The sequence below is a fragment of the Triticum urartu genome, chromosome 6A, assembly GCF_056163025.1.
Source record: "Triticum urartu cultivar PI428250 chromosome 6A, HENAU_Tu73, whole genome shotgun sequence".
In the NCBI taxonomy this organism is placed as follows: domain Eukaryota; kingdom Viridiplantae; phylum Streptophyta; class Magnoliopsida; order Poales; family Poaceae; genus Triticum; species Triticum urartu.
Window position 1 is genome coordinate 131,977,639 of NC_141878.1, and position 11,525 is coordinate 131,989,163.

Consider the following 11,525-nt stretch of genomic DNA (forward strand, 5'->3'; position numbering starts at 1 on the left):
ATGCCAGATCCGCACTATGTTTGCAGTTTGCATCTTGATCGTTTTCTACCACCGGGGTGGTGCAGTTGTCGTCTCTTACAGAGTCGCGTGGACTATTATTATCGCTGTTCTTGCTATGGCGGGGCTTAGAGTGGCGCCGCTGACGTCAGCGCTTGGGTTGCTTCTTGGAGGGGTCATCCTCCGTCTTCTCATCGCCATTTGCTTCTTTGGGGGTGTCCACCATGTATATATCATATGATGAGGTGGTGGTCCAGTGCCCTGAGGGTGGTGGATCCTGTTCGTCTCCGGCTTCGTCGTCCATACCATCGAAGTCTTCAGAGCCGAAGTTGAGCATGTCGGTTAAGTCGTCGACAGTGGCTACTAAGTAGGTGGTGGGTGGGCAGTGAATTTCCTCGTCGCCCGCATCCCATTCTAGCCGGACATAGTTCGGCCAAGGTTCTCCTGACAGGGAGAGAGACCTTAAAGAATTTAGCACATCCCCGAATGGTGAGTGCTGAAAGATGTCCGCGGAGGTGAACTCCATGATCGGCGCCCGGTCGGATTCGACGGGCACGGATATAAGCGGCTCGGAGTCCATGGCCATAGATGAATCCAGTGGTTTGGCGACACGGCTCTCATAGGGGGTGAAGTCAGTATTCGGCTCTATCGCCACTGAGAGTGCGGCCTCCATAGCGGGGTCCATCCCTCCGCTCTCGGATGGTGTGACTTGCTCTGGATTGATGGACGGAGTTGCCGCGGATGCGATCTCCCGAATACTGTCCAACGTCAGAGTTACGTCATGCTCGTCAAGACTATACGGCGCGTCCGACATGGGTTCGAATCCGTCAAAGATCAAGTCTCCGCGGATGTCGGCCATGTAGTTCAAGTTTCCAAATCTGACCTGATGGCCAGGGGCGTAGCTCTCAATCTGCTCCAGCTGGCCAAGCGAATTGGCCCACAGTGCAAAGCCGCCGAATATGAAGATCTGTCCGGGGAGGAAAGCCTCACCCTGGACCGCATCGCTAGCGATGATCAAAGGAGCCATCAAGCATTATGCTGGCGACATAGTGGAACTCTCAATGAAAGCACCAATGTCGGTGTCAAAACCGGCGGATCTCGGGTAGGGGGTCCCGAACTATGCGTCTAAGGCGGATGGTAACAAGAGGCAGGGGACATGATGTTTTACCCAGGTTCGGGCCCTCTTGATAGAGGTAAAACCCTACGTCCTGCTTGATTGTTCTTGATGATATGAGTATTACAAGAGTAGATCTACCACGAGATCAGAGAGGCTAAACCCTAGAAGTTAGCCTATGGTATGATTGTCTGTTGTCCTACGGACTAAAACCCTCCGGTTTATCTAGACACCGGAGGGGGCTAGGGTTACACAATGTCGGTTACAAAGGAGGAGATATACATATCCGTATTGCCTAGCTTGCCTTCCACGCCAAGTAAAGTCCCATCCGGACACGAGATGAAGTCTTCAATCTTGTATCTTCATGGTCCAACAGTCCGGCCAAAGGATATAGTCTGGCTGTCCGGAGACCCCCTAATCCAGGACTCCCTCAATGACCCTTGAGTCCGCGGAACCCAAGGGAAAGGCTTAGGTGGCAAATGGTAAAACCAAGGTTGGGCCTTGCTGGAGGAGTTTTATCCAAGGCGAACTGTCAAGGGGTTCCCATTATCACCCAACCGCGTAAGGAACGCAAAATCAAGGAACATAACACCGGTATGACGGAAACTAGGGCGGCGAGAGTGGAACAAAACACCAGGCATAACGCCGGGCCTTCCACCCTTTACCAAGTATATAGATGCATTAAAGGAAACAAGATATAATAATGATATCCCAACAATATCCATGTTCCAACATGGAACAAACTTCATTTTCACCTGCAACTAGCAACGCTATAAGAGGGGCTAAGCAAAGCGGTAACATAGCCAAACAATGGTTTGCTAGGAAAGGTGGGTTAGAGGCTTGACATGGCAATATGGGAGGAATGATATAGCAAGTGGTAGGTATCGCGGCATAGCAATAGGGCGAACAACTAACAAGCAAAGATAGAAGTGATTTCCAGGGTATGGTCATCTTGCCTGCAAAGTTCTCAGAGTTAACGAAAGGTTGATCCTCGTAAGCAAACTCAACAGGTCCCTCAATCACGTACTCGTCTCCTGGCTCTACCCAAGGCAAGTACACAAGCAAAGGACCAACAATCAATCACGGTGCAATGCACAAACAACATGATGCAAAAACATGGCATGACATGCGGGATGTGATATGCAATGCATATGTGTGCTCCGGAAGGAAAATGATGAACAATGCATCAACTTGGCAAACCAAGTGTCCCATTGGAAAGATGAGATGATTTTGGTCGAAATCGATATAAAGATCGTTGGAAACGGATGCACGGTTTGCAAATGGCAAGCAAAACAAGAATGGCACAATTATGCGATTAACAACACGATGCCATCTAGAATGCAACAAGCAACTAAGCTACTGCACTCCAACATAACAACAAAGCACATGGAAGTGATCTACTCTAGATGCTTGACAAAACATGAACACTGAGCTACGGCTAAATCACAAAAGAACATGTTCAAACAAGCATGGCCAAAGTGCAAAAGATATAAGCTTCACAGACTTGGTGAAAATACGAACATGCCAGAAAATAACACCAGGAAGCAATGTTTAGAGCAAGTAAACAACATGCTACAGGAACATATCATAGCAAACAAAGGCATGGCATGAATCTACTAAATGCATAGAACAAAAGTCCCTTAGTGACCATGAGCCAAAAAGGCACAGAAGATATGATGGCACCCATGTAAACATAGCAAGTTTTATACACAGATTATGAAGGCATCTTTGCGAGCTCGATTCACTCAACACAAGGCATTGCATGAAAAGATAAGCATAGCATCAGCAAGAAGACATGTTCATGAAGCTAACCATGGCAAGAGCAAGTTCATAGCATGCATGGGTCAACTACAACAACCATGGCAAAATTGATTAACATGTAAACAATCTGCCAGGAACATTTTATAGAAAAAGTAGAGCAAGATTTAGACATGCTAGGTCACTCCGTAATTGCAAACAGGGGCATGGATGGATAGAGCATAACCATATGTCCAAATCATCCTTACTGAAGCAACTCAAAACAAGCATGTATCTCACTGTAGCATCTAGTTTACATGGCATAAAAATAACAACAGGAAAATGACTTAGCAAAACCCTAAGTCCCTGAAATCAGCAATATCACGAAGGCTACTTTGCATGCATGTGCTAGTCACCACATAGATCACTAAAATACATGGCAAACACCCCTGTAAAGATGGCATGGCATATATCAAAACACATGTAGAGCTCATGTCCACATGAATCACACAACAAATGTGACAAAAATGACAAATCATCATAATCTGCTAAGTAACAGGAGCTAACATTTTATAGCACTCTTGCATCAATGATTTGGGCAACAAGATGGACTCAAACAAGCATGCCACAATGGAACAAAATTCAGAGTATCTCATGATGAACATTACAAGATATTACACGCGCAAAATGGAGCAACACACAAGAAGTTATGGCAGGATGAACATGGCACCAGAAAGTTAGGGACTTAGCGGAAATATACCCTCCGAGATCTAGGGTTCTTCGGTGGCGCACGAACCGAGGTCAACTCCGGTGAGAGGGGGGGCTTCTCCGGCGAGGTGCGGCTGCGGAGGAGGTCGGGAAAGTCGCCGGGGACGATGGGGGAGGTTGGATCCGGCGAGGGGCGCCGGTTCTCGCCGGAGAGAGGAGGCGGTGCGGCGCGGGGCTGGATCCGGCCTCCTGGCGCCGGATCTGGCCGAGCGGAGATGGCGGGGAGCCAGGGGTGGCGTTGGGCTGCGGCGTGAGAGGCGCGGGCGAGGGAAGGCGGGGCGGTGCGCGGCGGCGGGGGCGTGGAGACGGGCGGCGGGGCAGGTGCACGGGTGGCTCGGGCCTGGGGCGGACCTCTCGCGGGCCTGGCGGGCCGCGGCGGCGCTGGGGCGTGGAGGGAGGCGTTGGGCAACGTGGAGGCCACGGATTGGCCACGGGCGGCAGTGCAGGTGGCGGCTACCCGCTCGGGCGGCACCAAGTGGCGGAGGTGGAGCCGCTACGCGCAGATTCCGAGGAGGAAGGTGGGAGGCTAGAGGTAGGAGAAGCTAGCCTTCCAAATCTAGCAAGGGGAGGTGCTTAAATAGGAAAGGGGGGCTAGGGTTAGGGAATTAGCTCCGTTTCGGAGATGTTCAATCTCGATCGGACGGTCCGGAGCGGAGGGGGTTAGGTAGGTGGGCTAGTGGGCTGAGAGGAGAGGGGAGAAAAGCAGCCCGGTATGGTTTCCGGAGACCGAAAATGTCCGACGTTAGACGGGCGACAATGCCTCTATAAGCTTAACGGTTGGGCTATCAAACGAGCTCCGAATGCGACGAAACTTGACAGGCGCTCTGTCTACACTATAATAAGACCGATCGCCAAGTTTCATCTCATTCCGAGAACACTTTTCGGCCACCTACGAAACGAGGTCTGAGAGTTGCAACGGGTGCGGGTGAGAGTGTCGGATTACAAAACGGACAACGGGGAAAATGCTCGAATGCATGAGACGAACACATATGCAAATGCGATGCACATGATGACTTGATATGAAAAGCATGACATGAACAAAATGCAAAACGAAGACAAAACCCAACCATGAAGGGAATCTCATAACTTAAAGCCGAAAATGGCAAGAGTCGGAGTACAAATATGGCAAGTTACACCCAGGGTGTTACAACACTCCACCACTATGAAAGGATCTCGTCCCGAGATCTAGGACTGAAAGAACTCCGAATATTCGGAATGGAGGTGGTCCTCGCGTTCCCAGGTGGCTTCTCGGTCGGAATGGTGTGACCACTTCACTTTCAGGAATTTGATAGACTTGTTGCGAGTCTTGCGCTCGGTTTCTTCAAGAATAGCAACGGGATGCTCATGATAAGACAGGTATTCTTGGATATCAATCTCTTCGAAGTTGATGGTGCGCTCAGGAGTCTTGAAGCACTTGCGAAGCTGAGACACGTGAAACACGTCGTGCACGTTTGCGAAGTTGGATGGAAGCTCAAGTTGATAGGTGAGATCGCCTCTTTTGCCAATGATCTTGAAAGGACCCACGTATCTAGGGGCAAGCTTCCCTTTGATACCGAAGAGACGAGTACCTTTCGTTGGAGAGACATGGAGGTAGACATGGTCTCTGATCTCGAAAGCCAAGTCACGATGCTTGCTATCATAGTAACTCTTCTGGCGCGATTGCGCGGCTTTGAGATTTTCACGGATGACTTTACACATTTCTCCAGCTTCTGTGATTAAGTCATTGCCAAGAAGTTGGCGTTCACCAGTCTCTGCCAATTAAGAGGAGTACGGCACTTTCTGCCATAGAGAAACTCGAATGGGGCCTTGCCCGAACTCGCTTGGAAACTATTGTTGTAGGAGAACTCGGCATATGGAAGACAATCTTCCCACATCATACCGAAGGAAATGACACAAGCCCTAAGCATATCTTCAAGGATTTGATTGACTCGCTCGACTTGGCCACTAGTTTGAGGATGGAAGGCTGTGCTAAAGCGAATGCTAGTGCCCATGGCCTTCTGAAAAGAATCCCAGAACTTAGAAGTAAATATGCTTCCACGATCTGAAGATGTCAACTATCGAATGCCGTGCAAAGAGATAATCCTGGAGGTGTATAGTTCTGCCAACTGAGCTGCTGTGATAGATTCTTTGATTGGAAGGAAATGAGCCACTTTTGTAAGCTTGTCGATGACAACAAAGATAGCATCATTTCCACGCTTGGACTTGGGAAATCCAGTCACAAAGTCCATCTCAATATGGTCAAACTTCCATTCTGGAATGGCAAGAGGTTGGAGGAGACCAGCTGGCCATTGGTGTTCTGCCTTCACTCTTCTGCAGACATCACATTCGTTCACGAACTGAGCAATTTCTCGCTTCATTCGAGTCCACCAATATGACTGCTTGAGGTCATGGTACATCTTCGTACTTCCAGGATGAATGGATAGGAGGGAATTGTGAGCCTAGTTCATAATGACTTTCCTTAGATTGCCTCTAGGAACCACAATTCGATCCTCGAAGGAAAGAGTATCTTTGTCATCAATGCGATATCACTTGTACCTGGGTTGGCTCTTGGAAATCCCATTTTTCACATTCTTCACCATGGCATCAAGAAGTTGTGCCTCTCGAATTTGATCTTCCAAAGTAGGAGAGACTTGGAGATTGGCAAGAAAGCCTTGAGGAACAACTTGGAGGTTCAGTTTGCGGAAAGCTTCACAAAGGTCCGGTTGGAAGGGCTTGAGAATCAAACTGTTGTAGTAAGCCTTCCTGCTCAAAGTTTCTGCAATGACATTGGCCTTGCCTAGAGTATATTCGATACTCGGATGGTATTCTTAAATCATTTCGACCCAACTAGTCTGCCAGAGGTTGAGATTGGGCTGAGTGAAGATGTACATGAGGCTCTTATGATCAGTGAAGATGTCCACTTTCCTTCCGAACAAGAGATGTCTCCATGTTAATAGAGCATGGACAACTGTCGCCAACTCGAGGTCATGAGTGGGGTAGTTATTTTCGTTGGGCTTCAAATGGCAAAAGGTATAAGCCACAACTTTCTTCTCTTGCATTAACACAGCACCGAGACCTTGCAGGGAGGCATCACAGAAAACTTCGAATAGTTTGGATTCATCAGGAGGAGTCAAGACAGGAGCTGTGACTAACTTCTCTTTGAGGGTGTTGAAAGCGATGTCACATTCAGGCATCCAGACATACTTGACGTGCTTCTAGAGGAGGTTGGAGAGAGGCTTTGCAATCTTAGAGAAATTCTCAACGAATCTTCGACAATAGCTTGCAAGCCCAAGAAAACTGCGGAGCTGCTTGACATTCTGAGGCGGTTCCCAATTCACAATTGTAGACACCTTCTCAGGATTAACAGCAATGCCCTTGGATGAGATGATATGGCCAAGGTAGAGAACCTCATCAAGCCAGAACTCGCACTTTGAAAACTTCTCATAGAATTGATGCTCTCTGTGTTTGTCGAGTACCAATCTCAAATGCTTGGCATGATCCTCCTTATTCTTGGAAAAGACCAAAATATCATCGAGATACACCAGGACGAAATCATTTGTGTAAGGGTTGAAGATGAAGTTCATCATGCGAGAGAACATTGGAGGAGCATTGACAAGGCTGAAAGTCATGACAATATATTCATAAGAACCATAGCTTGTTCTGAATGTTCTTTTGGGGATATCTTGTTCATGAATGCGAATCTGACGATAACCCATACGGAGGTCAAGCTTGGAGAATACTTGGGCACTTTTAAGTTGCTCGAAAAGCTCATTGATGTTGGGAAGTGGGTACTTGTTCTTTATTGTCTTCTTGTTCAATGGACGGTAGTCGATGCAGAGTCGTTCCGTTCCATCCTTCTTCTTGGCAAAAAGAACACCACAACCCCATGGAGATGAACTCAATCTGATCAGACCCAAGTGCTCTTGTTCATCGAGTTGTTTCTTCAATTCCTTCAACTCTTCTAGTCCAAGCTTGTAAGGACGTTTGCAAACTGGTTCCGTGCCAGGCTCAAGATCGATAACGAATTCCACTAGCCGGTGAGGAGGCACTCCCAGAAGCTCTTCTGGAAAGACATCTTGATATTCACAAACGACTGGAATCTGAGAGATGGCATTGAACTCGCCCTTCTCATTGAGAGAAAACAGTCGAATGGTATCATCACGAGCGTCATAGATGATCACATCCTCATACGAGTGTGTCAATTTAATCTACCTGGCAGCACAATTAAGTTGAGCCTTGTTCTTAGAAAGCCAGTCCATGCCGAGAATTAGATCAATATCCGAGTCACCAAGAACCATTGGAGAAGACAGAAACTTATAGTCACCCATCTTGATGGAAGCATCCGGGATCATCGTCGTAGCACTCATAGACTTGCCCGAAGAAACCACTCCCATGGATTTACCCAACATTTCCGAAATGAAGTCATGGTTTGAAACAAATGATCTTGACAAGAAATAATGCGATGCACCAGTGTCAAAAAGAACTTTTGCAGGAATAGAGTTAACTGGAAAGTTACCCATGATCACTTTTGAAGAATCCTCTGCCTGAGCTGCGTTCATCATGTTGACCTTGGCATGCTGGGGATTATGCTTGAGCACAACATTGCTAGCAGATCTCACAAGAGGAGGAGGCAGAAGGCGCCTTTGATTGAAGCATTTGTTTGCATAGTGCCCTTTCTGCTGACACTGGTTGCAAGTAACCTCTGAGAGCGGACGGTGATAAGGAGCACTTGATCTTGGAGTATGAGACTGAGCTTTGTTCTGATAGCCTGGGTTGGGTGGGTGGGAAGATCCATTTCCACCTTTACTCTTTTGCTGGTAGGGCTGACGAAACGGAGGAGGAGGAGGCAACCAAAACTTCTATTGCTTAGCTGCAACTTGAGATGAAGAAGAAGATTGAACTGCATCCCTGACTCTCTTCTTAGATGCATCACACTTGAGCTGAGCAGCTTCTTGCTTTAGTGCCATGTTGTAGAAATTCATCATACTTAGTCGGCTCAAAAAGCACGAGAGCTAATTGCAGATCTTCTCTGAGGCCACCTCTGAATTGATAAATCATGATCTTCTCATCAGGGACGTCTTGTTTAGCGAAGCGAGAGAGCCTCTGAAACAAGATATTGTATTGATACACATACATGCTGCCTTGCTTGAGATTGCCGAACTCCTCACGCTTACTCTCAGCAACACTTTGTGGAATGTGGTGAGCTTTGAAGTCTCAGCGGAAATCATCCCAGGTAATCACACGACCTCCCCTGGAATCTTTGTATTGTTGATACCACTTAGCAGCTTGATCCTTGTGTTGAAATGAAGCAAACTTGACAAAGTCCTCAGGCCTGACATTGCCACACTCAAAATGTTTGCAGATATCCATGAGCCAGTCATCGGCGTCTGTGGCCTCGACACAGTTACTGAAGGACTTCGGCTGGTTTGTGAGGAACTGATTGAGGGTAGCAAACTGAGGTTGGTTGTTGCCTTGGCCTTGATTTCCTTGGTTGCCTTTCCCTTGGTTGCGCTCTTGCAAGAGTTGCAAAAGCATCTGAGTGTTGGCGTTGGTGGTTGCCATGATAGCTTGCCATGCCTCCGGAGGTGGAGGTGGTGGCGGAGGGTTCGACTGTTCCCCATCATTGTGGTCCGGATTCTGACGCGTTGGAGGAGCCATCCTGAAGAGGTTGACATCCGTTAGAATCTTGAAAGACATATATTCAAGCTTAATCAATGAATCAAAATTGCAACATATAGCCTTAACATTCAAACAAGAATGAACGAATGAATTCCAAAGTAAATCATCACACTTCCATAAAGTTGAGAAGCCACTTAGATAAGGTAGATGAATAAATCAACAAGGTACGGATATGAAGAAATAAGTGGTAAGGATTACCCAATTACAAACCAAATATATGCGGGAATAAATACTAGAGCTACTTGAATTCCCATCTATAAAACTCCTGAAACTTTCTGGTTATGCAATCAGGTGTTGGGGATACAGGGGAAGCATAATATCTCACCCAAAACTAGCAAATCCTACATCCAGCTGTATCCATCCTTCAACACATAACCAAGAAACCTTCGGAAATCATTTACCTCAACCTTCGAAAAGGATCCGTTATACGAGTTATGACAATACTCCCGAACTCCTGCTCCAGTACTGGGTGGCATCGAGGTTATCTCACCTACAACTGCATAAAGGAGATTTTCGATGTTAGCGAACTCGGGTATTCCAGAACTGCAACAATAAAATTGTGACGACAACACCTTGGAGCTCAACTCCCCGGGACACTACCACAACCCCTAAATGTCAGGAGGCACCAAGAACAATGTTCTCGTCACAAAACCATCGAAATGATTCCAAGATACCCGCATGATCCTAAAAAAATCGTGAAATCTGAGGAGAGAAGAGTCAAAACTCTACATCAGGAGGCCTCACCAGAGCGACAAAGGGACTGAGGAGTAAAAAGAATCCTACTCTTTGATATATATAATCCTATGACTCAAAACATTATCTCCTAGACTCAACAACGTCAGCAATTCAATCAAGCAGAGGGCTCCTAAGTCGGGGAAGGCTCTGATTACCAACTTGTAACACCCACGATGCAGCTATATCTCCCACGTGTCGGGGCACGACTTAGAGGCATAACCGCATGGTAGGCATGTTGCAAGAGGGGTAATCTTTACACATCCCATGTACTGAATAAGAAAGGGATAAAGAGTCGGCTTACAATCGCCACTTCACACAATACAATAATATATCATACATCATCCAGAATACAATCAAGGTCCGACTACGGAACCAAAATAAAGAAAGACAACCCCAGTTTCTAGATCCCCGATCGCCCCAACTGGGCTCCTCTACTCATCACCTGGAAAACGAAACATAGTAACGGCCCGAATCCTCGTCGAACTCCCACTTAAGTTCGGTAGCATCCCCTGCACTGGCATCATTGGCACCTGCATCTGTTTGGAACTATCTGTGAGTCACGGGGACTCAATAATCTCATACCCGTGAGATTAAGACTATTTAAGCTTAAGGGGGGAAAGGGTAGTGAGGTGGAGCTGCAGCAAGCACTAGCATATATGGTGGCTAACTTACACAAAAGAGAGCGAGAAGAGAAGCAAAGCACGGTCAAGAAGCTAAAAGTGATCAAGAAGTGATCCTGAAGCTACTTACGTTCAACCATAACACGAGACCGTGTTCTCTTCCTGGACTCCGCCGAAAAGAGACCATCACGGCTACACACGCGGTTGATTCATTTTAATTAAGTAAAGTTTCAATATCTCTACAACCGGACATTAAAAAAATTCCCATATGCCCATAACCGTGGGCACGGCCTTCGAAAGTTCAAAACCCTGCAGGGGTGTCCCAACTTAGCCCATCACAAGCTCTCACGGTCAATGAAGGATATTCCTTCTCCCATGACAATCCGATCAGACTCGAAATCCCGGTTACAAGACATTTCGACAATGGTAAAACAAGACCATCAAGACCACCCGACTGTGCCGACAAATCCCGATAGGAGCTGCACATATCTCGTTCTCAGGGCACACCGGATAAGCTAAGCGTACAGGTACCAACATAACCCAAGTTGCCAAGGGACGGTCCCGCATGGTGCTCTAGTTTGGACCAACACTCAGAGGAGCACTGGCCCAGGGGTTTAAAATAAAGACGACCCTTGAGTCCATGGAACCCAAGGGAAAAGGCTTAGGTGACAAATGGTAAAACCAAGGTTGGGCCTTGCTGGAGGAGTTTTATTCAAGGCAAACTGTCAAGGGGTTCCCATTATCACCCAACCGCGTAAGGAATGCAAAATCAAGGAACATAACACCGGTATGATGGAAACTAGGGCGGCAAGAGTGGAACAAAACACCAGGCATAAGGCTGAGCCTTCCACCCTTTACCAAGTATATAGATGCATTAAAGTAACAAGATATAATAA